At 39.9% G+C, this 23633-nt stretch overlaps 1 protein-coding gene and 1 long non-coding RNA gene across 3 annotated transcripts in view; one reads left to right on the forward strand and one right to left on the reverse strand.

Annotated features, from left to right (window-relative positions):
• The window catches only part of TRIQK (triple QxxK/R motif containing), a 57523-nt gene extending 44500 nt beyond the window's left edge, over positions 1-13023 (reverse strand). The window contains exon 1 of one of the 2 annotated variants that reach the window (XM_015855953.2): positions 12898-13023. The gene's annotated coding sequence lies outside the window, so the exon portion shown is untranslated. Of the gene's footprint in view, positions 1-12317; positions 12430-12897 lie in introns of those variants that run through there. The other variant, XM_015855954.1, reaches the window with a different exon arrangement.
• Positions 13024-13081: 58 nt separating this feature from the next.
• LOC107310380 lies at positions 13082-16322 on the forward strand. Its single transcript, XR_004306270.1, has 2 exons — positions 13082-13888; positions 14643-16322. It is a non-coding gene; the product is annotated as an uncharacterized LOC107310380 (long non-coding RNA).
• Positions 16323-23633: the final 7311 nt, after the last annotated feature.

Here is a 23633-nt window from a genome sequence, read left to right on the forward strand (position 1 = left end):
TTTGGAACACGACAGGCCTACTTTGTAGAGCCTCAGTGCTGTGGACCCCAGCACCCAGAACTTGCAAAACACTGCAGCTCACCTTTGTTTTTCAAAGCCATTCAGCCAGCATCCCAAGGTAAGATGATACCAAGCTGAGTGGTGCCATCAATACACTGGAAGGAAGAAAAGCCATCCAGAGGGACCTGGACAGGCTGGAGAAGTGGGCCCATGTAAACCTAATGAGGTTCAACAAGGCCAAGTGCAGGGTACTACACTTGGGTCAGGGCATCCCCAGGTATTTATACAAACTAAGAGAAGCCATGCAGAGAGGGACCTGGGGGTCCTGGTGGACAAAAAGCTGGATATGAGTCGGCAGTGTGTGCTTGCAGCCCAGAAGGTCAGCTGTGTTTTGGGCTGCATTAAAATAGGGGCGGCCAGCAGGGAGAGGGAGGTGATTGTCCCCCTCTGCTTGTCACTTGTGAGGCCCCATCTGCAGTACTGCATCCAGGCCTGGGGCCCCCAGTACAGGAAGGATGTGGAGCTCTTGGAGTGGGTCCAGAGGAAGGTCACTAAGATGATCAGAGGGCTGGAGCTCCTCTCCTGTGAGGATAGGTTGAGGGAACCGGGATTGTTTAGCTTGGAGAAGACACTGGGGAGACCTCATTATGGCCTTCCAGTACTTGAAGGGAACATATAAACAGGAAAGGGATGGCTGTTTACAAGGGTGGATAGAGATAGGACAAGGGGGAATGGTTTTAAACTAAGACAGGGAGGTTTAAGTTAGATATATTAGGAGGAAGTTTTTCATGAAAAGGATGGTAGCACACTGGAACAGACTGCCCAAGGAGATCGTGGATGCCCCATCCCTGGAGGCATTCAAGGCCACGCTGGATATGGCTCTGGGCAGCTTGGCCTGGTGATTGGTGACCCTGCATATAGTGGGGGGGGTTGAAACAGTTAATCATTATGGTCCTTTTCAACCCAGGCCATTCTATGATCCCCCACTGGCACCATTTTGATGACTGGGTAGCAAACTGCCGAGAAAACCATGGAGACATTAGCACATACAGCCCCAACATCTAATAAGACAGCAATTTGCATAAAAGATCAGCCACCATTTAAAATGTGCTGTGATAGATGTGGAAGGGGAATAACAGATCTACATTAGTGTGTATGAAGTCAAGCTTGTTTTCACAATGTGATTCCTCAGGTACTCATGTTCTCCTATGAAGAATCCTGTGTTCCCTGAGGAAGTAACTTGCTACAGGCCAGAATTAAAATGAAATACGGATTAATAAGAGATTATGTACAAATCTTACTGCAGGAACAGCTTTGAATGCAACTTTCTGATCAGATTTCTGTACAGGAAAAGCCTGGAACCTTTACAATTCACAAAGCGATCTGAAAAGCTCCATTCCCCTCTTTAAAGGAGCAGCAGTCATCCGCAGTTATCAGCCACCTTCACTTGGCTGAAGGAAATGGTTGGACTGATTTCAGATCATTTGAAGTCATCACCAGCTCTCGAGGTTCTTCAAAAGAGGATTCTAAGAAAATGAAGCGAGGTTCACTGGAACGTTTTCTTATTTATTGCTATTTCACAGATATTACAAGGCCAAAGGATCTCTTTGTTGTGGTTTCCTTAATTGTTTTTTTCACCATCCTTCCCTCCTGTTTAGTATTTCACTTTTGAAGGCTTACACTCTCAGAAGATTCTGTTCCTCCTGTTCTATTCATTAGCACTAACTAATAATAATGAATACAGAAAATAAATTGCCTATTATCACCTCCATGTTTTGATAGCATTTTCTGAGTTAAAAAACAGTTCTGAATGTCCATCCAAGGTCTGACCACAAGAGCATTTAAATCTCAGTGCACAATTCTCGAAGGAAACATAGCCTGTATCATCATTAACAACAAAGTAAAGCCATTACGTTACTGAAATAGATATATATACACCATAAGTTACATTAAATTTAACTTTTAAAAAAATTATAAAAACTTCACTTTATGCATTCATGGTATTCATTGTTGCCCCCCTACTCTGCTTTTCTGACCACCTAAAATACTCACATGAGATCCCTCCTTGGAGTACTACACCCAGTCCTGGGGCCCTCAACACAAGAAGGACATGGAGTGGATGTAGTGGGCCCAGAGGAGGGCCACAATGATCATAGGGCTGGCACACCTCCCCTACAAGGACAGGCTGAGAGAGCTGGGGCTCTTCAGCCTGGAGAAGAGAAGGCTCCAGGGGGACCTTACAGTGGCCTTCCAGTACCTGAAGGGGACTACAGGAAAGCTGGGGAGGGACTTTTTATAAGAGCAGGCAGTGACAGGACAAGGGGAAAGGATTTTAAACAGGAAGAATATAGATTTAGACTAGATTCCAGGAAGAAATTCTTTACTGTAAAGGTGGTGGCAACTGGAACAGGTTGCCCAGTGACGCTGTAGCTGACCCCTCCTTGGAAGCATCCAAGGCCAGGCTGGACGGGGCTGTGAGCAGCCTGGTGTAGTGGGATGTGTCCCTGCCTACAGCAGGAGGTGGAGACCAATGATCTTAAAGGTACCTTCCAACCCAAACCATTCTATGATTTCATGGTGGAAAATAAATGGTTAATAAAGCTTAAAATTTCTACCAATGAACACACCTATATATGTGTATACATACAAACTGTCTTAGCAGTAATATTTGAAAGCCCACTATGTCTGTATTCTTCAGCAACAAGCTGCCTCTATATTAAAAAAGGGCACCTTAAAGCAATAAAAACAATCAATGGAATGACTATTTTTGTAACTGAAATATAGTCAGTTGAGAGAAACACTGATTAAAAAAAAGAACGACTACAAAATGTAAAAAGCACCACAGCAAGTTGTAATTGAAAATGTAGGTGAACATACTATAGTATCCACATACATTAAGAAACATGTTATCTGTAATTAAAAATGGATATCAGAGTTAAAAAGGCATTTTTTTCCTTACTGGAAGCAAGGCAGGTTAACAACTTCAATCGCAACTCAGACCATTTTTGACTATGGTTCACTGTCAGTGAAAGAACTGGTTTCCATTAGTTACTTCCACAGATCATAGTTTAATAAATTCTATGTCCCTTACAAGTTACGAGAGACTAAAATTAGAATTTTATCCTCCTCAGATAAAAAAAAATAAATCTAATGAAAACCTTCATTTCTTAGGGAGTATCAAGTTATTTCAAGGAGTGGCTACCATTGCATCTACAGTGAGAAGCTGTCTGCAAATATATGTTTTAGATGTTACTGTCATTGGTTATTTTAATTGGCTTGTTGTGTACTACCTAAGCACAGCAACTGAGGTCTGTGAAACTCAATAGAAGAAATTTAATGAAAGTAACCAGCATAGCAAATTGCAGGAATAATACAGCTGAATACTTTAATCACACTGTGTCCAGGAATATGAATTTTATAAGCTCTACTAGTACTTAAAATCATTCACTGGCTGATCTAAACATATCTTATTCATAAGTCTTATAGTAGACCTTACTATTCCTCTGGGAAGTTCCTCTCCAAGGCTGAGAGAATTTCAAAGGAAACAGTCCTTGCCCCAGTGCTCCTTGTAGAATCTAGCCTTGCTAGATTACTTTGTTAATAAGAATTTAACATATTTTTAGTGCAAGCTTGGAAGGAGAGGAGGTCACTTTAAGTTCAGCTCATTTTGGAAAAACTGAACAACAAATAAACCTAAACAAGATTGTATAAATTCAGGTGGAAAAAAATGTTGCTCAAATAATCCTAACATTGTAGATGAGGACAACAAACACTCTTACACATCCCAGGATTACATCCAACTGGGAATTACAACATTTTTTCTGCCATATGTCAGGATGTTTGCTTCATGTAAAAGCAGGACCAAAACCTCCCCTAAGTACCTAGCATTTGGTAGCTTCAATTAAGCCCAAATTTTTGCATTTGCTCATTTAGAGGAAAGCCTACTTACTTTTGCAAGGTGTAAAATGTTTTTGATTACCCAAAGAGCTGAAAAGATTGTCATCAAACGTGTTCAAGATAGCAAGGAAAAATAGTGAAAATGCTCAGGATCACAGAACTCAGATTTTTTTTTAAAGACTTCACACCAATGAAAGTTTTTTCCAGCAAAGACTTAAAGTTGTCATTTGTCACCCAGAAGAGTTTGCCACAGCTTCTGCACGAAGAACCAAAGAGTACTTGGCCAAAACTCGCTTTTAAAAACATTACTTAAGCAGAAGATATTTGCGTAGGAATTGGTTTTACTGTACTTCTCATACAAAGCACGGTATGTGCCGAAGTTAGTCTTTATTAGGAGAGATGCTATATACCTTACACTTACTTTTCAATATTAGGACTTGTTCTTTCTCTTCAGAACCAAAATCTCTACTCATTTCAGAGCTGAATGAGCCATACCATCTGTGAAACACTATGCATATTTTAATACGAAGACAGATCTTGTTCAGATTCTTCATCTGAACAAATTTAAAACTGCAAGCTTTCAAAGCTGAAAGCTTTTTTTTCTTCTTGATAAGAATATATGGCAGCACTGGTGCATCAAGGAATTCCCTTGAAAAAGTTCAAGAAGGAAAAAAGCATCCATGTCATTCACTTCTGCCTTGCCAGACAGTTGAAAATGCAGTATTTCCAAAAGGAAAGAGTAATCCCTGCTAAAGGGAAAACTATACGATAAATTACACCGTATGCAGCTTTTCAGAACCAACATTCTTCAAAATACCACAGCCGGTTTCAACTTTCTGGGGGGAGTTACAGAACTCTGAGGTAAAAGGGTGGGAAGAAACCCATGCGGGCACTCAGCCCACCCTTAACTCTGCCAACACAGCTAAGACTTCACTGAGTCACGAGCAACCACAGGAAGCAATTATTTGTTCTGTCTCAGTAAGTGAGGCAGCAGCAGTAAAGGTTTGGAGGTACTGCTAAATACAGGCAGCTTGATTCCTCCTTTGATCGGCAGCACGCGCACCTTCAGCATTCGTTTCCTTTGATGAAGTAGGAAATAATTTAAAGAACAGGTAGAAAGCGAGAGGTCAAAGACCTTAAATTTAAAAATCAGCTAAGTCTGTCTAAGCACTTTTAATATGTTATGAAGTTAAAATTCTTGCATTTCGTAGAGCACCATGTAGCGTCACTGAGCCCATATTCCTACAGACCTCAGAAATTCTGATTTGCACTTCTGGATGGTAGAGAAGAGGAAGTGCAGTTTCTTCTTTCCCTTCTTTAAACCAGAAAATAATCCTCTATTCCCTATTTCAATGCTTCTGGGAAGTGACACAAATATATTTTTCCAGATGGTATCGATTTGCCAAAACTCACCACTTGCTAAGTCTTAGTGCTTTAATAATAGACACTTGCTAATTCCTCATTTGAGGATTTTAAGCTTAGGCTCATCTTTGATGGAAGTAAAACTCTTATTTCTTCCTTAAATTAGAAGAAACATTTACTGAGAAATTATACTTCAGCATATTCACCTTACATTTGATGCCACAACCACCCAAATCAATGTCTTATTCACAATCGCTCTGTAAACAGATATGATACTCAGTGAGAAGAAGTAACTTCTTGAAGCTGTATGTACAGAAATAAAATAATCCATATTAGTACTTTTTTTTTTTTTTTTTGCCTTATGTCATACCTTTTTATGTTCTTCTGGTACATATTTCACTGCAGAGTAATACAATGTCTCATCACACATGACTTCATACCATGATAATTGTTAAAACTGATCACCATTCTTGCAGTCTAATAACTGTCTCATGTCTTACCTGGAGCAAGCATATGAAAGTTGGAAGCAGGCAACACATAGCAGCAGCAAATAAAATTTCAGCCCACGTAGATCTAATTGTAACACTTCAGCCAAACTGAATTAGTAGCTCTATTAAAAAAACTGGTATTTGAAAGGACTTAAGAGGTCATCTTGCCATCCACTGTTCAGAATGATTTTTCCCCCCTTTCTGAAACTACTGCAGCTCATTAAGTATTAAATAGACTGATCTATGAATGAGGAAAAATAGTTTGATGTCCCTTTTGTTGTCTCACATGCTGGAATAGATATTCAGGAAAGCAACTCAGCTTAAAAAAATAATTCATTCTTGTCATCGGGTGACAGAAATGTTAAGTGCAGAGTTCTAATTTGGTGGTTTTAGCATCTACGTTTCTAATACTTTTCAGTAACTGATTAAAGACAGAATAACCTGTTCACCTTCCCTACAAAGACCAGAAGATGAAGCTGACCTGCATTTCCTTAGCTTACTGCAATACATCATTTTTGTATTTTTCTTTAAAACTTCAGAGGTAGAAGCAAAGCAGAAACTGCAGTATTTAGCACAAACACAGCAAATGTAAAATTCAGCCCTTCAGCACTTTCTAATGAGCTTAATAGTCAGCCTTAGCGAACAGACTCGCAGATGTTAGAGGGAGTGTTTACAAAAACAAGTCCTACTCTACTGGTTTTGAAGGGTTAGGCCACAACTGGGTGAAGAGTTAAATATGATTTAAGTAACATCAGTTCAGTAGCTTTCAAAGTAGTTCGAAACAATAGCCCAAGCACACACTCTACATATTACAACTACATTGCTCAAGTCTTGGCTCTTCTGAAACTTTAACTTGAGTCCACTAAAGGCAATGATTTTTATCATAAATATTGTACAGGACATCATCATTTGAAGAACCTTCGTATAAGGAAAATCTCACAGACATCAGAAAGTGTGGTAAACTTTCATTGCCGCATTTTAAGGCAGAGAGAGAACATGCATGGAGAATAACAAGCTGGGAAGAAAGGGCAGCAAAAAGAAAAGATCATCATACAGTAGAATAACATCAGCTGGAATAACAGTGAATTACGAGAACACAGGATGATCCCTGGTGTAACCATTTATGCATAGATGCCTGGGTCCTTTCCATGGCTTTCCCTGTAAGACCACATGATGAGAGAAGACTGGGAACACTGGGAACAGATGGAGACACAAACCCCTTCAGTGCGTGTGTCACAAAAGCAAAGAAGAAATTTTGCTCATTGTCCAGGAAAAAGCTAAAGTGGCACCAACAGAGATGAATGTGCAAAGAAAATGCAGTCATTTAAATGGCTGAAGTCTCATGGTTGCATGAAGTTGTATTTATTGTAAACATATTATTGTAATACAGTGTTAAAAAGAGAGGCATATGCTGCCTGACATAGAGCCTGGTAGACTGCATACAACCAACAAAAACTGCTGGAGCATGCAGTAAGACAACGTCAGGCTGGCTTTCATGAAGACAAACAGATTCAGCACCAATCAGCATAAGAAACTGCAGGTTAGTTCTCTTTCTGGAACAACTAATCAGTTCTACTTCCACTGTACAGCTGTACCACTGCGCCTACCACACACTGCACATAATCACAGCCAGACTTGAGAAGGAGAGCTGGATCAGTGCTGAGAAGGAGTCTGGTTCAGATGTTTCTCCTTTAAAATTCCAAAATATTTTCATTATTTGCACTAAGCTTGATTGTCATCCCCGTTGTTTCCATACTGATTTTAATAAGATGAGTTAATACAAGTCTATACTGATATTGTACATCACAAACATCATTCCAGCTCTTGGTTCTTTCCAGTACTGACAGCATTCAGATCAGGATGCTCAAAACCAGACGAGATTGGTCAGAAAGCAGCTGCTCTGAACTTTTTCTTACAAGTTCCATTCCCTCCCCTTGTCAGCCTCCTCAAGATACAGCACAGATTCTATAGACTCCTTCTATGGTCAGGATACAGAATTGAACAGAGCCTATACAATATACTTGACTTGTGTGCAATAAATGACAGAATGCAAGTGCTTTGGATTCTTCACTCTTCTTATATGGCTATGTTTTAGTACTGTACCCACATTTAGATCATAATTTCCATGGGTATATATAAACATACATGAAGATAAACAGACTCTCTTCTCATGTAGAACTGGAAGAATGTATTCAGAAGCTTTGCTTTGTAAATCATTTCAGACGTATTTTACTGAAGCCATAAAGGATATTAGCAAGTGCACTGGGACCTTTTGTTTTAAATTATTATGATGTGTTACTTTAACAGAAGTTACAAATATTATTTAACCCCACTGGTGTACTTAAAATGAAAATACTTTGAAGCTTTTTTTTAAAAAATAGGTTCTGTCTCTGCAATAATCATTTTTTCCAGAATACCCTCTTCCTGCTTTGCCTGTTAGTCTGCTGCTCTGTATACACTGAAAGATACTGAATTAACTCAGACTTCCAAATGATCCTATCTTCCAGAGTAAGGAGGTTAATATTAAACTAAGAATGCTCCTTAACATTTTTACTCCAAATCAGAAAGATTTATTCACACATTTAATAGTATACACCAAAAAAATCCAAAGAAAGCAACATCCGTTCTTGCTTTGACCATTTTATGAATGCAGAATGAAAAAACTCAAATTATCAGCTGCTGAAATTTTTTGTGCGTCCACTAAAATCATACTTAAATTTAATCACACCTCAGTCTAAGGCTGAAAAAAAATTATATGAAGCTTTTCATGAGGCATTCATACAACAAAAAGGAAACAATACATTCCACACTTCACATAGTAAAAAGAAATAACAAAATCACAGGGGTGAAGCACAGGCTTGCTGAGCACTCCCACACCACATACACAGCAGGGCCTCTGCCACAGCTTGCAGGACAGCCATCTGACCTTGCTGAAGCCCCGTCCTTGGACGTGTTCATGGCCAGGTTGGACGGGGCCCTGGGCAACCTGATCTAGTAAATGTGTATGTTTGGTGGCCCTGCCAGGCAGGGGGGTTGGAACTACATGACCCTTGAGGTCCCTTCCAACCTGGGTCATTCTGTGATTCTGTGAAGCCCTGCATGGCAAGGTAGACATTTACTCAGAAGCATTACATCATGCTTGAATCCACTTTCAAGCACCACTACCATTAGCAGCAGTAAGTCTGTGTCTTCAAAAATTTTTTCAGGATTGTTATTTTTTTGAGAAATTAGAAGTAGATACAGCATCCCAGCACTGCTACTACCAAAGGGATTTTGTTTGCTTTCTCACCTCCACCCTGATGTATATCAGCCCCTTTTGTCACCGCTCTCTAACAGAACTATCCCTGGCTTTAGGAGCGCACTCAAAGGTAATTCTGGTATAAGTCCCCATGAGCGCTCACCCTCTGGCAGTGACCTCCAGCCACTGCTTCTGAGCATTGGCAGCTACCCAGCTCTTTATCTATTTTATTATTACTCATTTTTAAATTAATTTTAGTCTAATAGCAAGTCAATCAACAACCTAATCAAATTTCACTGTTAGCTATACAAATAGTGTACTTTCAGTTTGACAGCCAAGATACGAAACAAAACAAACAATCCATTGCTCCAGGTTAACCGTTTCCTTTTGGCAAGGACATTAGTAATACAAAACTAGTCTTGCAATAAAGTGATGTAATCTTAATTGCAGGCAGCTTAATCAGCTCCACACACAATGAGTTCAACACTAGAACAGCCTACTGGACAATTTCTATGGCATACTCGCTACATGACAGAAGGATTTACGAGCTTTTAGCCATGATCTCTTCTAAGAGCAGTCAAAACCAGAAGAAGATGGCAATATGGTAAAGCAAAGCAGTGAAATGTCCTCCATGCTGATTCAGTAGAGTAAAAGATGGAAAATACAGGTTATCAAAAACACAAAGAAAACAACAAGTTCACGTGTATCTACAGGGGAGTCTCATCAGCAAACTGGGTGTACCTCAGAGGCTTTACAGTGCTGCTGCCCATAGTCTTGAAGGCAAGGAAGAAAGATGAGGCGCAATCTGCCCCAGGAGCCCCATTCACAGTCTATGCATCTGCTCCATTTACTGAAAAGTAGATTTGGTTAAGGAGAAAGGAAGCAAACTCTTGTGGTTGAGATAGAGGGATCGTGGGCTCTTCCCAACAGACTGCAGCTGGAGTTGGGAAGAAGGCGACCAGCTGGTAGCATCTTAAACACAGTAACAAAGGCTTCCAGAGCACATCTGTCAGAGCCAGTAATGAATAAATTCTAGCATATGAGTTTGTGGAACTGAGTACTTCATATGTACAGATTACAATGAAAACACAATACATGAAAGTACAGAAAGCTACAAAGGCTGACTGATAATGTAAACGTGAAAGGGAATTACCATGGGTAAACTTAACCTTTTCTTCATTTACATCACACAGTACAAGCAGAAAAAATAAATAAATAAAACTTTAAGATCTACTACACTTCCAACCCAATTTGTTTCCTACTCCACAGAACAGAGTTCACAACATAAAAGGTACTTAGTTTCATTTTGTTATTTTCAGTGGGAGAAACATGAGGAACAACGTGGCTTTCTGGCAAAAGGCAACCAAAAGCTCGTGGTCCTACTTACGAATAGAAATAACAGCATGTAGCTGACAACAAACTGGCCCTGTAGACACGATTATGTGCTTCAATTTGCCCTCTGGAATTTAACTCCCCAATACTACTCTCAGCATTGACCTTGTGCTCACCTTTGCTCTTCCACTCCCTCATACCGTCATTTCTGTAAAAGCAACTTCTCCACTTTAAGCTTCTACTGTCAGAACAGGTTTTTCTCCACATATTCATTTCACCAGCTCAACAGCTATTTCCGGATTTCTATTGTAGCCTTCCTTTCCTGTTATCCATTTTCGCTCTTGACTCCTGCTATTGGGCTTACACCCACTAATTCAACACAGCATATCCTGGTATTGATGGTAAACACACTTAGGCCCCAGTACAAGAAAGGCATGGACCTGTTGGAGTGGGTCCAGAGGAGGGCCACTAAGATGACCAGAAAGGTGGAGCACCTCCTATGAAGTTGAGGAGTTGAGCTTGTTTAGCTTAGAAAAGAGAAGGCTCTGTAGAGATCTCACTGCAGCCTTCCAGTACTTGAAGAGAGCACATAAGCAGGAAGAGAACCAACTTTTTACATAGTCCTACCATTATTTATACAAGAAGGAATTACTTTAAACTAAAAGAGAAAAAATTTATTTAACTGGAGTGGTGAGGAACTGGCATGGGCTGCCTAGAGAAGCTGTGGACACCCCATTCCTGGCATTCAAGGTCAGGCTGGATGGAGAAGCCTGATCTCGTGGGTGGCAGCCCTGCACACAGCAGTGCATTGGAGCTAGGTAGTCTTTAAGGTCCCTTCCAACCGAAGCCATGCTATGATTCAATGATTCTATAAAGGATAACGCGAAGAACAATCACAAGACATGAATGAACAATGACAACAATCTTACCTGCTTCTTCCGTGTCAAAAAATACTTCAAGACCAAAACATTATTAAAGAGCTACAACATAAATTGTGTTTCTTTATCTCTTCTACCAACAACATTGTAATGTTTATGTTACGCATAATATATCAATGATATATGAGCTCATCAGTTCGCTAGCTAAAAACAGTTTCACTGTGCCCGTGATTGATAAACTATGGAAGTATTAAAACATTAAAAATGTTAATCTTTGTAATAATCCCCTGAAAAGTTTTTATATTAATTTAAACCATCGATCACTTTAATATTTAATCATCGCAGACTTCATGTGAAATGAGAATAGCCATTGCACTGAAAAGCACCTCATTCTTTATTTTAAAAAATGATTGGCTTGTATGTAACCTGTAGCTCTCTTTAACGTTTCTTTCTCAATGAGAAGTAAACCTGCAAGAAGTGAAAAAAAACTGCAGTAGTGATTGTGTCAGAGAACAAAATCTCAAGGAAACTGTAATTAATTGGAATTGTAACTAATCTCGATGGTATTCTCCTGGTTTCTTCTGAAAGGTTTTAAATATGCCCTAAGAGAAATTAATAGTACCAAGAAACTTCACAGGAAAATCCAAGGAAAAAGTCTTCACTGCACTAAGAAAAAAAAACACAACAAAGAAAGCAAACAAAACACACCAGTTATCTTGTTTGCTGGAGGTACTGCCATACAGCGCACTGAACTACAGCCCTCCTTCAACACTCAGCTGCAAATTTGGCTCAAATACTTCAACAACTGGGTAGTATAACATTAGTAGTATACATTAGTTTAATAGAATAGAATAAATACCCAAACTGGTAGCAAAGGCTGAAAGGATGTTTTTTATTAGCAGATACCCTTGCATTCTGATCAGTAGACAGTTCTTAACTTCAGGAAAGAGCCTGATCCTTAACAGCACAGAACTTGACACCCATATGAAGTGTCATTAACGTGTGTGCCATACCAACTGCCCAGTTACAACACAAGCTCTTCTAAAGGCGTTATCTGGTACAAGACACAGTCCTTATTATTTAGGCTGATGAAGCACAAAGCAGTTTCAAAGTTACACTTACAGAAAAACTCTGTCAGTACTTCACATTCAGAAGCACCGAGATTCTCACACTCCCATACAGGATTCTCTGAGCTTAAGTATGACCAATTTGCTTCACAAATAACACAAAGGAGTCCAGAATACTTCACACCCAAAAGGTAAATTCGGTGAGCTCCACAAATCACGGCTCGCCCAGCCTTAGTGCTGGGGCAGCCTGCTGGTCACACACGACCCCTCCACATCCCGCATGTTCAGTGCGTAGAGCTCAAGGCGAGGTGAAGGGTCGCGGCCAAACACTACCCCGTCTGACACCCCTCGGGAGCCGCCCGCTCTGCCCGCCCACACCCAAGATGGCCACGCAGCCGCTGCCCCTCCCGCCCCCTCAGCACACGTTCCGAAGGCGGCACTGAGCCGCAGCCCCGATTGGCAGCACTCTCCATCCAATGGCGGTGGCGAGCGCTTCCGGCCTGTCCGCAGGCCAATGGCGGCGCCGGAGGAGCGGCGGGGCAGCGCGCCCGCAGCTCCCGGTGGCTGGGGGTGGAGGGCGAAGGCCCGCTCCGCTACCCGCCGCCCCTCGCCCAGCCCGGGACCCGACGCGGTACCTGGGGCCGAGCGGCAGAGCTCCGCCTCCTCCGTCCTCCAGCGGTGGGGCGGTGTTCTGTGCCGGCGGGACTACCGCCTCCGCCCCGCCTCTCGCTGCCGCCCGCCCCGCCGGGCAGTGGCTTGCGGCCTACGAGGGGCTGGGAGTAGGGCCGGCCCCGCTGCAGCTGTGACTGCAGGTGGGATGGAGAAGGTGTACCAATAGCCTGCACTATGCCCATGGGACCCCTCGGAGTTCAGGACCCACTCCTGTGGGTCAGGAGTGCTACAGGTGCAGCCGGGCAGAGAGCCTGCAGCCCCACTTCATAGAGACATAGAATCACTAAGGTTGGAAAATAGCTGTGAGGTCATAGATGAGGTCCAACCGTCAACCCATCAGCACCTTTCACGCTGACCACATCCATCAGTGCCACTCGGTTCTGACAGCTCTTGCCTACCTGTGTGAGAAATGTGCTAAGTGAGTAAAATTCAAAGCAATTGGACGCTCGCTTCATAATGAAGCCCACCTGAGTCAGGATTTACATGTAAGGACCTAAAACCATACATATGGTGAATTACTAACCCCGTCAGGTAATCTTCCACCACCACATCCTCTGCGACATAATTCATTACTTCGGTGCAGGCAATCAGCCCTCAGCTCTTCGGACTCTGGCTGATTAGTATGGCAGGGATGTGCCTCGCCTCCTGCAAAATGGCAGCTGATAATCAAGTGTAACACTCCTCTGGAGTAAAGATACACAACAAGAAATATTTGCATTTGTTTACCTCTGCAACTCGGGAAGTGAAAGCCCTACCCAGCTGAACTTTCCCATCTAGAAGGATGACATGAATACAGAATGGAGAATGAGCCTAGAGAAAAGTTGATTCGTCAGAGTTTCTGCCACAGGGATTTCTCTAGTCATTTCTGTAGCAGGCTTAATGGAAAGTCCTCACACTGAACAGTGTGTAACTCCTTGGAATCAAGCAGCTCACTGAACACGTTTGCTTCTCAAGGTACCTGCCCCTGTGGGACACAGTGTCACACCCACAGGAGGCTTTCTCTGTTTTTTCTAATCTCTGCTTATTCAGAATTTGAAATGACAATTTATTTGTTTATACTCTTAACAAACACCATATACAGTTAAATGTTTTGTTTAATTGTTTTAATACAGTTCAGTTAAACCCAATTATTACACTCATTGATGTTTGTGTGTAATGTGTAGAAGAGCTATCATGGCTATTACACATGTTTTTGGACTAGGTAATCACAACAACCAAAGAAACAAAAAGAAACCACAAAAACAAACAAAACCACAGCACGAAGACCTATCAGAATAAGTGTACTCAGATACTTGGCTTTGTGTTACCCAAATAACTGCTCAGAAATTTGTCCTCCTTACAGACTTGGTGCATTATGAAGTATAAGAAGAGACCTGTATGGAGTATATGCATCCTAAGATATTTGTAATCTATCACTGATATAAATACACAAGGAATAGAGTTAATGAATATGTAACTACAACTGAAATGTGTATCGATCATGGAGGAATAACTGGTCCCATTTATTAATCTTGGCACACCCATCAATTTGTTGCCATATCTCTTGGGCATATGAATTTTAAAATCTAAATGCTTTTTTTTTTTTTTTTTTTTAGTAACATGGTTTTGTTTTTTCTTACAAAATTTCAAAGAAAATGCACAAGCTGCTGTTTTTGCTGACTGTCTTTTCCTGTTTCTCCCACCTTTCACTTCTTCACAAAATCTTCAGGTTACTCTGACAGTTTGACAGGAGTCTGTTTTTATTCTATGCAGTGGTTTTCAACTTCAAGATTTATGAATGTTTTTTCAGTAGAAGGTGAGTTAAGTCAGTCAAAATTAAGTGAAAATAGGCTTCCTTTTTTAAAAAAATAATGTTTTGTATAGGCTTTTTTTTTGCAGCAGTTCATGAACCTTCAGAGCTCAGCAGATCAAAGGCTGAAAAACGATGCTCAATGTCTTTCTTCCAAGTTGACAACAGTAACTACATAAAACTACCTCCCTAAAATGCAGCAACCTGTCTACTGTCTAACTTGGTATCTCCTTGTATATTGTCTGACCATTAGGTCAAGCTCAAAGATGTAAGAGAAGGTTAATTCTTTGTGGTACATTAATTTTGCCCTCGTTATCAATTAAAGGCATGTCTCATCTCTCACTCAGGATTCAGTCCAAATGTTACCAATAAGCAATTCACTTGATGCTAACATTCAGGCTATTTTCAAGTATTATATTGCTCCAGAACTCAAAAAGTGCAGCATTGCCCATCCAACCTAAAACTGTCTTTATGTTCCTGTCACTTCATAACAATGTCATTTTTTGTGGCTTTGACAGATACAGTCTTGCTCTGCTCTTATACAAGCTGAACTGCTGCTGAAAGAAATAATCCCCTTATCTCATTCCTTTGTCTGTCACTCCCACCTTTGCATCTCTCCAATGTCTCTCATCTGTACAGTGACTCTGTAAGCACTTTGCCTTCATTTTGAAGGCCTTTGTTCCCATCTTGTCTTGTTCCTCACTTAGCTTTAGCGTGTTACTTCTCACTACTGATTTACCCAGTATACTTGATTTCACTGCATTCATTTTATTTAAAACAAATTCCATTGTGCTGTGCCCTGTATAACAAATCCACCCAAAAACACAAGTATGGCAGAATTTGTACTGCAACCTGATGCTGCTGGTGTGCTGAGCCTACTTCTGTCGTGATAACTGGTACTGACTGATTAGTTATTCCATTTTTACTATTTCTGTCTGCCAGTTCTCATCTTTCCTTACATTTCAATTACAATCTCTTCAGCATAGGTACCTTCTTTGCTTGGTTAGTATTTAGCACCATGGTCACTAAAATCTCATGTTCCTAAAACCTCTGCAGAACAGCCCATGGCAGAGCAAGCCACAGAAACTGTCCTTACCCTCCACTACACCCCAAGTGAAGGGAACACAGAGCCCATCCTCTCTCATTGCGGTCTTCCAGATGGAAATCTCAGCACAGTGTCAAGTCATGACAGATGGCGCATTTTGTGACACAGACAGCCTGCCATTAGGACAAACTCTTCACTGAAGAGCCACCTGATGGTAATGACTTTAAGTCACTGACTGACCTGGGCCAGTTTGAATCACTATGCTGAAGAAGAAAGGCTCCATATTCCATTACCAGTCCTTTGAGCCGCCAAGTCTACTCCATCCCTTCCCTGCTTAATCTGTATTGATATATTTAGTAGCATTTTCCTAACTGCTCGCATCCATGCAGATGTCTGTCGTCATTTTGTTGATACAGTCAATCAATACTACATTAAATGTTACCTTCGGTTTACCCTTAATTGTCTAAAGTAGATGTGGTATTTTCATTATTTATACGGCTATGCCATTAAATTATGCATTCCAGATTAAAAGAATAAAAGAATTGTTTACATTATTATTATTGCTCTGGCATCAAATTTTGGATTTCTGTGTAAAGAAATTAATCTCCTATCGGAGGGGGAAATGGGGACTGACAAGCACTAGCTCCTGTTGCCTCTGGGACATAATTATGCTTGCAAATACAAAAACAGAAAAATCATAAGCTTAACACAGTAGAGACTCTTGAAAGTTTCCTCTCAGCATGAAGCATGTTTTAATTATTATTTTTGTCTGCATTGTTCAGATCGACAGTGCACCAACTAGAGTAAGTGCTTATCCTAGTTAATTCTTCATGAGGCTTATGTCACTGGAAGATGTATTTAATTTATTTCCTTTTTCTTTTCTTAAGCCAGCACTGACTAAATTGTTATCTATAAACATTCAGCATAGATTTTACTACTTTAGGGCCAGATCCAAAGCCTGTTGAGTCATTTAGAAACTTCAAAGATCTTTGGCACAGGCCCTATTGCAAGGCAGAATTAAGCTGTGATTTGTTTGGGAACCCTGTAAAATGAAAATAACCTTTTTTAAATGTATGTATATATTCTGCAGTATTAAGAGATTTTCTATATGGTAGAGATTCTCTATTCCTATTAATATTGTTTGGACTTTCTAACTTTTGCTCCTCCCCTCCCAGTATTATTATAATTGGGAAAAGTGCATAGATTAAAGTTTAAGCTAGACAAAGTGAGAATAGAAATTATTCATTTCTTTTCTAAGCACTATATTGAATTCTCATTTTCCTTTACTTAATAGATCTTGGTTTGATTTGCTTTATTTTCCTGAGAAGAGATGGGGATGTCTCTTGGCTTTGGAGAAGCTAAAGAACAGACTTGGGGAGTGATAATCTTCCCTTTCAGTTTTATACTTTATACCCCTGCTTAGCACACAAATTATTCAGTACTTCAGTATTTTATTTATTGCTCTTCATTGTTTGGTCTCCCTTTTTATTTACTGCTTTGTAGACAAAACCCTTCTCCGAATCGTTTAGATGCATTATAGCCATTCATATTACTCATATTTGAGTGATTCAGACACATACATTAATTAGTCTTCATTTCAGGCCTATTAGTTTGTGAACTAGCAGCATCACAGTTTTACAGATGGAGAATTGAGGCATAGGGACCATCTGGAAAGAGCTGGGAAACTACAGACCAGCACATCTGAATTCTCTACCATTCTCTACCAGGGAAATAGTTGAAGATACAGTAGCAAATGGAAGTGGATGGAAGTCCCATATGGAGGAAGATACGCCATAAATTTTGTAGTTGAGGATCATGTCTCCTGCATCTATTAGTTCTTTGAAAGATTCAACTAAAAATGTGGGTAAAGGTGGTTGATCAAAATATTACAATTGAAAAACCAAACGAGACAAGTTACTGTGGGATAAATGGGCTGTTACTCCTCTAGAAGAAAAAAACAGAAACAACAGCTCTGTTTCATACCAGAAGGAGAGTGGCATTCACAACAAATTGCCTGAGATCCAGGCTTTTCCATACAGTCCCAGATGACTCAGTAGTAAAGCAGCAGTTATTTTCCTGATGATACAAAATCATTCAAAGTCATCAAAAGTAAAACTGTCTTCAAAGGTTATCAAATCCCATGATATACAGGGGTTACATTTTAAAATGGCTGTTGAAATACAGCAATAAGATGCAAATATGCAATGGGAAAAGTACCTATGTATATTACTAATACGTGATAACACAGTGTGAATACTTGTGTGTTAGTGTACCTAGAACTGGTCTTTGACACCAGTGACCTGACGTGTGCCCATTGTCATATTCCCTTCCACCTTCTCAAACAGTGTGGCTACATTCAGGCTACCTCTTAGTAGTCATTCCTGGCAGATGATGATTTGTGCTTTAGGAATCTGCGCTGGGAACAGCTATAGCTACTTAGTAGCACATGAAATGCAAGTGCCCAAGATCTGTCTGTCTGGCAAAGTTCAATGTCCTGTCCTATGCATGGCCTTTGTGAACTATTACCAGTCAAGGGAGAAATCCTAGAGTCACTGCAGATAGTCCTCTGAAAATATCAGCGTGGTGCTTGGCAGAGGTCAAAACATCAAAACAGCCTATTCAAAATTGCTTAGAAGGGAACAGAGAGAAAGACAAAAGTCATCACTCTGCAGACATTTTGTATGTAAGAACAGAGTTCTTGTGTCTTGTGCAATGTGTCTCATGTCCCTGTCTCAGTGAAGATGTGTAGAACTGGGAAACATCAAGGAGGTGGGTAACAGGGATTATAAGATCTGGCTACTGTACAAGGGAAGGTTATATGGGTTAAATAAAACTGCATCCTGGAGAGGAGAAAAGATGAGATAGCACACAAGGTCATTACTTGCAGAGAGAGTGTAAATAAAGAGCAACTATTTGCTGTATCCCAAACATCAAAATTAAGAGGGCACTGAATAAAATAATCAGTTAGCAAGATTAAAATAAATAGGAGGACTTTCCCTTCTGAGCAGCACGCTGTTAAACAGTGGGATTCATTTGTGAAGATTATTTCGGTTTGCACTCATACAGCAGTCGTGAAAGAGGTATCTATCAAAGGCTACTAAGAAATAGATATAATTACAAGTGCAGACTGATGAAAGCTCAGGGCATTTTGCTGGGGAGAAAATGGTTCTATATTTTCCCCATTCTTACACTGTATTCCCAATAATTTAGAACAATTCCCTCCAGAGAAAGGATGTTCAAATAACTAACTCTACACAGTTCACAATTCAAGAGACTTTGCATATATCTGCATGCCTCTTAGGATCTATATCAGGCATCGTGGGTAGTGCTTGCATTCATGAAACCTCCATTCAGCTTCAGCAGAACCACTGAGCAGACCAAAGGTTCCTGACTGGAAGCACCATTTTTTTGAAGGAATACCTGAACTGACCCTCAGGATAGGCATGTAACAGGTCCTGAGCAGCCTTCATACAGATCCCATCCCTCACATCTTGCCAGGGATGTATGGGGTACCTCCATGTTCAGCCCAGTCTTCTGCATATCTATAGACCCATGTTGTAGACTTGTCTCCAGCTAATTCTAATTTCACATTTGAATGTGTTCAATTTCCTCCTTCAGCCACTGGCTCTCTCTGTGTCCTTATCTACCGGTAAAGCTGTCAGCATCTTCTTGCTATGAAGGTGGTTATACACTGCTATCAGAGCACAGTCTAACCCTCTTTTTAATAAATGATATTTGCTGATATTTGGGAGGTTTTACTGAGATCTCCTTCTGCTATGAGTTTCTTTCAACATTTCTGAAAGTAATTTTTATATTTTGCAAAGTCCTTTCTAAAATGCATATGATAGCAGTAAACTCAGCGAGTTCAGAGTTCAGGCATGTAATTAACCCTGACCATTACACCATTTTATGTTATGTGCTTCATCAAGACTTTGTTTTGGCAAACTACATTGAATCGTTTGAAATTAGCATTCATAATAGTTTCAAATACTGTTTTCCAGGATAAGACCACTTTTGCAGGTATCATTTGTAATTGTCTGTTTGACTTCAAGAAAAAAATTGTTTAGTAGCCCCAGATTAGCAACAGATTCTTGTCAGTCTGTATATTAATTCCACCCTCAATGTTATTTACTACCTACCAACTTTTTTGACCTCCTCATTTTTTATCAGAGTGAATTTATTCTGTTATTATACCAGCTGGAGCACTGGCAAAAGTTTTAACTCATGAGTAGTCTTCTATCCCTCCCTGCAGAACTTTGGCAGAAATCTGTCTTCAATAACTACTACTTTTTTGGTTCACCACTTATTTTCTTAGTATCTCTAATGCAAGCTCCAATGTGCTCTACCGCTTCTTCCCACAAACACAAGGGGAATGCCAGCACTTCCTCATTAGCTGAGTAACAAATCTGCAGGTAGGAAGCAGATCTTTCAGCTGGACAGCCCAACAGATGGCTGCCTCCTGGCTGGAGGAGCATTCTCCCAGGTATCCTTGGGCCATGGTTGCTGCAGGAGGGGCAGCAGAATCCTCTGGGGATGCCTCCCTGGTGTCTTTATCCTCTAGAAATGGCAGGTGGTTGACACAAGGCAGAAAGAACCTTCCTGGAAAGATCCTGGCTAGGGAAAACAGGCTGGATTTTTACCCAGCCTGAATACAATAATGTGGACACTTTCTCTGTCGGCACTTCAGACTACTGAAGTAAGTACAGATATATTTCCTGGCTAGCAGCAAGTCCAAATACATAAGGTAATTAGGTCTTTAATTCCCCTTGACTGTGATAAAACTATGTGAGTTTCATTCTCCCCAGTAAAATCAGTACCTAAATGTCATCACAACCAGATTTTAGATGCTCGCCCTTAAATCTTAAGCTCTTAATGACAGGCAACATTCATGAAGAACATCCCCACTCATCTTGCACGAAGGGAATAAGAGGAGAGTGGCAACAATTCCTCAAACCTCACAAACAATTGCTAAGAAGTGATCCATTTAACTGGGAAAACACTGAACCAAAATGTTAGCATTTTATCCCAGCTACTGCATATTGTCTCCTCTTGACGCTGCTTTAAGGGCTGTGTAAATTCTGTTTTTTTTAATGAAATTTGTATCATAATAGAAGCTAAAATCACCTCAAAGAATATTCCCATGGTTAGTATGTTCAGTGTGAGCCATGTTGTCATGTTCATGTTCAGAACATTCACCGACTTGCTACCTTTACTCAGAGAAAACACCCAAATGAAGGGCACACATCTGACTACAACTGCTTTGCCACATTCTGTAGATGTGTTATTACTAATACTGCTTTTACTAATGATATGTTGAACTGTGCACTATGTAAATACACAACTCTTTGCCTGAAAGTTTCTGAAAATGTTTTTTAACACTAATGAGCTGCTTTGCAACAACAAAATAATGGTCACGGTTTGAGAAGGGGTTCATTAGCTTCCAAGGAGCTATTGAAAATGCCATCATCAGTTTAGGATAATATTTGTTTTTAAACAATGCCCAGTAACATTATGAGAATCTATTTCTTCAATGTCATGTGTAAAACATGTCCTGAGAAACTGTTCATAACTGCTTTTTTTTCTTTTTTCTTTGTTCAAGCCCAACCTGTATTCATACATTAAAACAACAACAACAACAAAAAACACAGTTTCATCAGGAATTGGGATTAACCTTCTACTGGGAAATCTGTTTCAGGATAATCAAATTCTGTAGTGACAAAGAGGAAGTACATGCGAATCATTAATTAGCAATAATTCAGCGTGGAGAATTAATATCCTACATAACAAGGCAAAAGGTATTGTAGCTGAAAAACATTATTCTTGGTTATGAATATTTCTGTACTTGTTTTTTTTTTAACATCCAGTATCTAGCCTATTCATTCTTCCTGATAATATTTAGTCCTGAATTATATGCAAAAATCCTCGTTCTACAAGCATTTATGTACATGCTTGATTTTCTACAGTCCAATTCTAAGTTAGGAAAAGTTCTAGCTTCTAGAGACTTGTTTTCAAGTACTTCATTTTCAATATCAGCTTAAAATGAAATATATTCACCTCCTTAACAGACTGTAAGTTTTCACGTTAGCAGAACAAATGGCAAATTAAAGGAGGCGGAATGAGTCCGATGGCTGAAATGCCGCAGTTACTACCCAAACTTATTTTGTGAAAAAATCTGATCAAGGGCATTTCTTGAACAGAAATTTTCCATTTCTTGTTTTGGGGAAATTGTCTTTACTGTATGGAGAGGAGCACTACTGGGAACAGAGAATCTTGTTTTGAAATCTGCTTTCCTGTAATGAGTGTTTTACTTTTGCAGTTTTGTAGCCGTTAGTCTTTTTCCAGCACTAATCATGCAAGTGATGTCATAAAAAGAAACTTTTATAAGTTTTAATCACATATATTTCAAATCTCAAATAGGCTGTTCAGACAATACGCTTCTTAGAAGACCCTATTATACTATGCAGTAGTGTGTGATGAGGAGATGCTACATTTATTTTAGGAGAGAAAGAAATCTGTATTTCATTTGTTACACTGCTAACTTCACTTTAGGTAATTGCATTCAGCTTTATTATTGCCCAGAGCAATAACTGATTGTTAGTTATTGAAGTCTGAAATGATTTTCTCATTTCCCAGGGGAATCTGGAGATTTACATGGTGCACAGCAGTAACTAATAGATATAATCTGGTCGTAATGTAGCCCTGTAATGTGTTATTTACTTGTTGAGAACACGGATGTTGAACATTTTAACATTTCCTCAAGAAGTGTGGCAGATTTTACTCAGGATATGTGAGCTTTAAGTGTGCACCACTCTTAGTTTTGCAAAGCTTTAAATGCCAGATATAAAAGATATATAAAACAACACCAGGGATCACACATGTATACTTACCCAGCTGAACCCAATATTGCACATATTTTATCATTTTTTCTAAAATGTATAAAAACAAATTAAGCACAATCTACGATAAGCAATAGTTCATCAGATATAGATACTCCTTACCTTGGCTTGGAATTGTAGAATCATAGAATCATTTAGATTGGAAAAGACCTTAAAGATCACCTACTTCCAACCTCCTTGCCATGAGCAGGATTGCCACCCACTAGATCAGACTGCCCAGGATCCCATCCAGCCTGGGAAATATTCTTATTGAATGAAGATAATTGCACTGGGACCGATAAGGACTTCTATGGATCAGAATTTTCTTTTCTTGCTCCCCTCTGAATTGTTTATATTTATTGTGGTACCTGTGTATGTCCAACCCTGAGTGTTTTCAGTAGTGCCTTGTTTTATGGACATCCTGTAGTATTCTGTAGTCAAAGGACATTAAGGGTGTGTCATAATGAGCAAAATGTTCCTGGTTGCAGTTTGGAAGCAGCAGACATTTTAAAGATGAAATTAAGTTGCTTTAGCGTTTTGCATGTTGTAGTCTATTAAAGGCTTCCCCCTATGCCAGTGCACAATACATGTATCCTGTAGGGTGTTTTGGCCATTCTGAAGCAGCCAGGTGGGATACTGTAGGGCATGCAGGGGCCTCTTGACACCCCTTTTTCATCAGCTGACCTCCTCTCTGGTTGCCTGCCATGTCTACTGCTACATTTACCAGTACAGTGGACCCCAATTTCACTTCAACCTTCTGCTAATACAGGAAAATAAGCCCTAAATATCAAACACCTCAAATTCTGCAGTTTTCTGGGGCAGATATCTTCCTTTCAGGTTCAGAAATGGAATCTTGAAGAAAAATAAATAAATAAATAAATAAATGATGCTGTTCTGTAAAACCATGGTTAATTCTGGCTTATTTAGTTAATACACTTCATTTCAAAGTTATAGTAAAATAAACTGTTAATATTAGATAAACAAACTACT

The sequence above is a fragment of the Coturnix japonica genome, chromosome 2, assembly GCF_001577835.2.
Source record: "Coturnix japonica isolate 7356 chromosome 2, Coturnix japonica 2.1, whole genome shotgun sequence".
NCBI classification, from domain to species: Eukaryota; Metazoa; Chordata; class Aves; order Galliformes; family Phasianidae; genus Coturnix; species Coturnix japonica.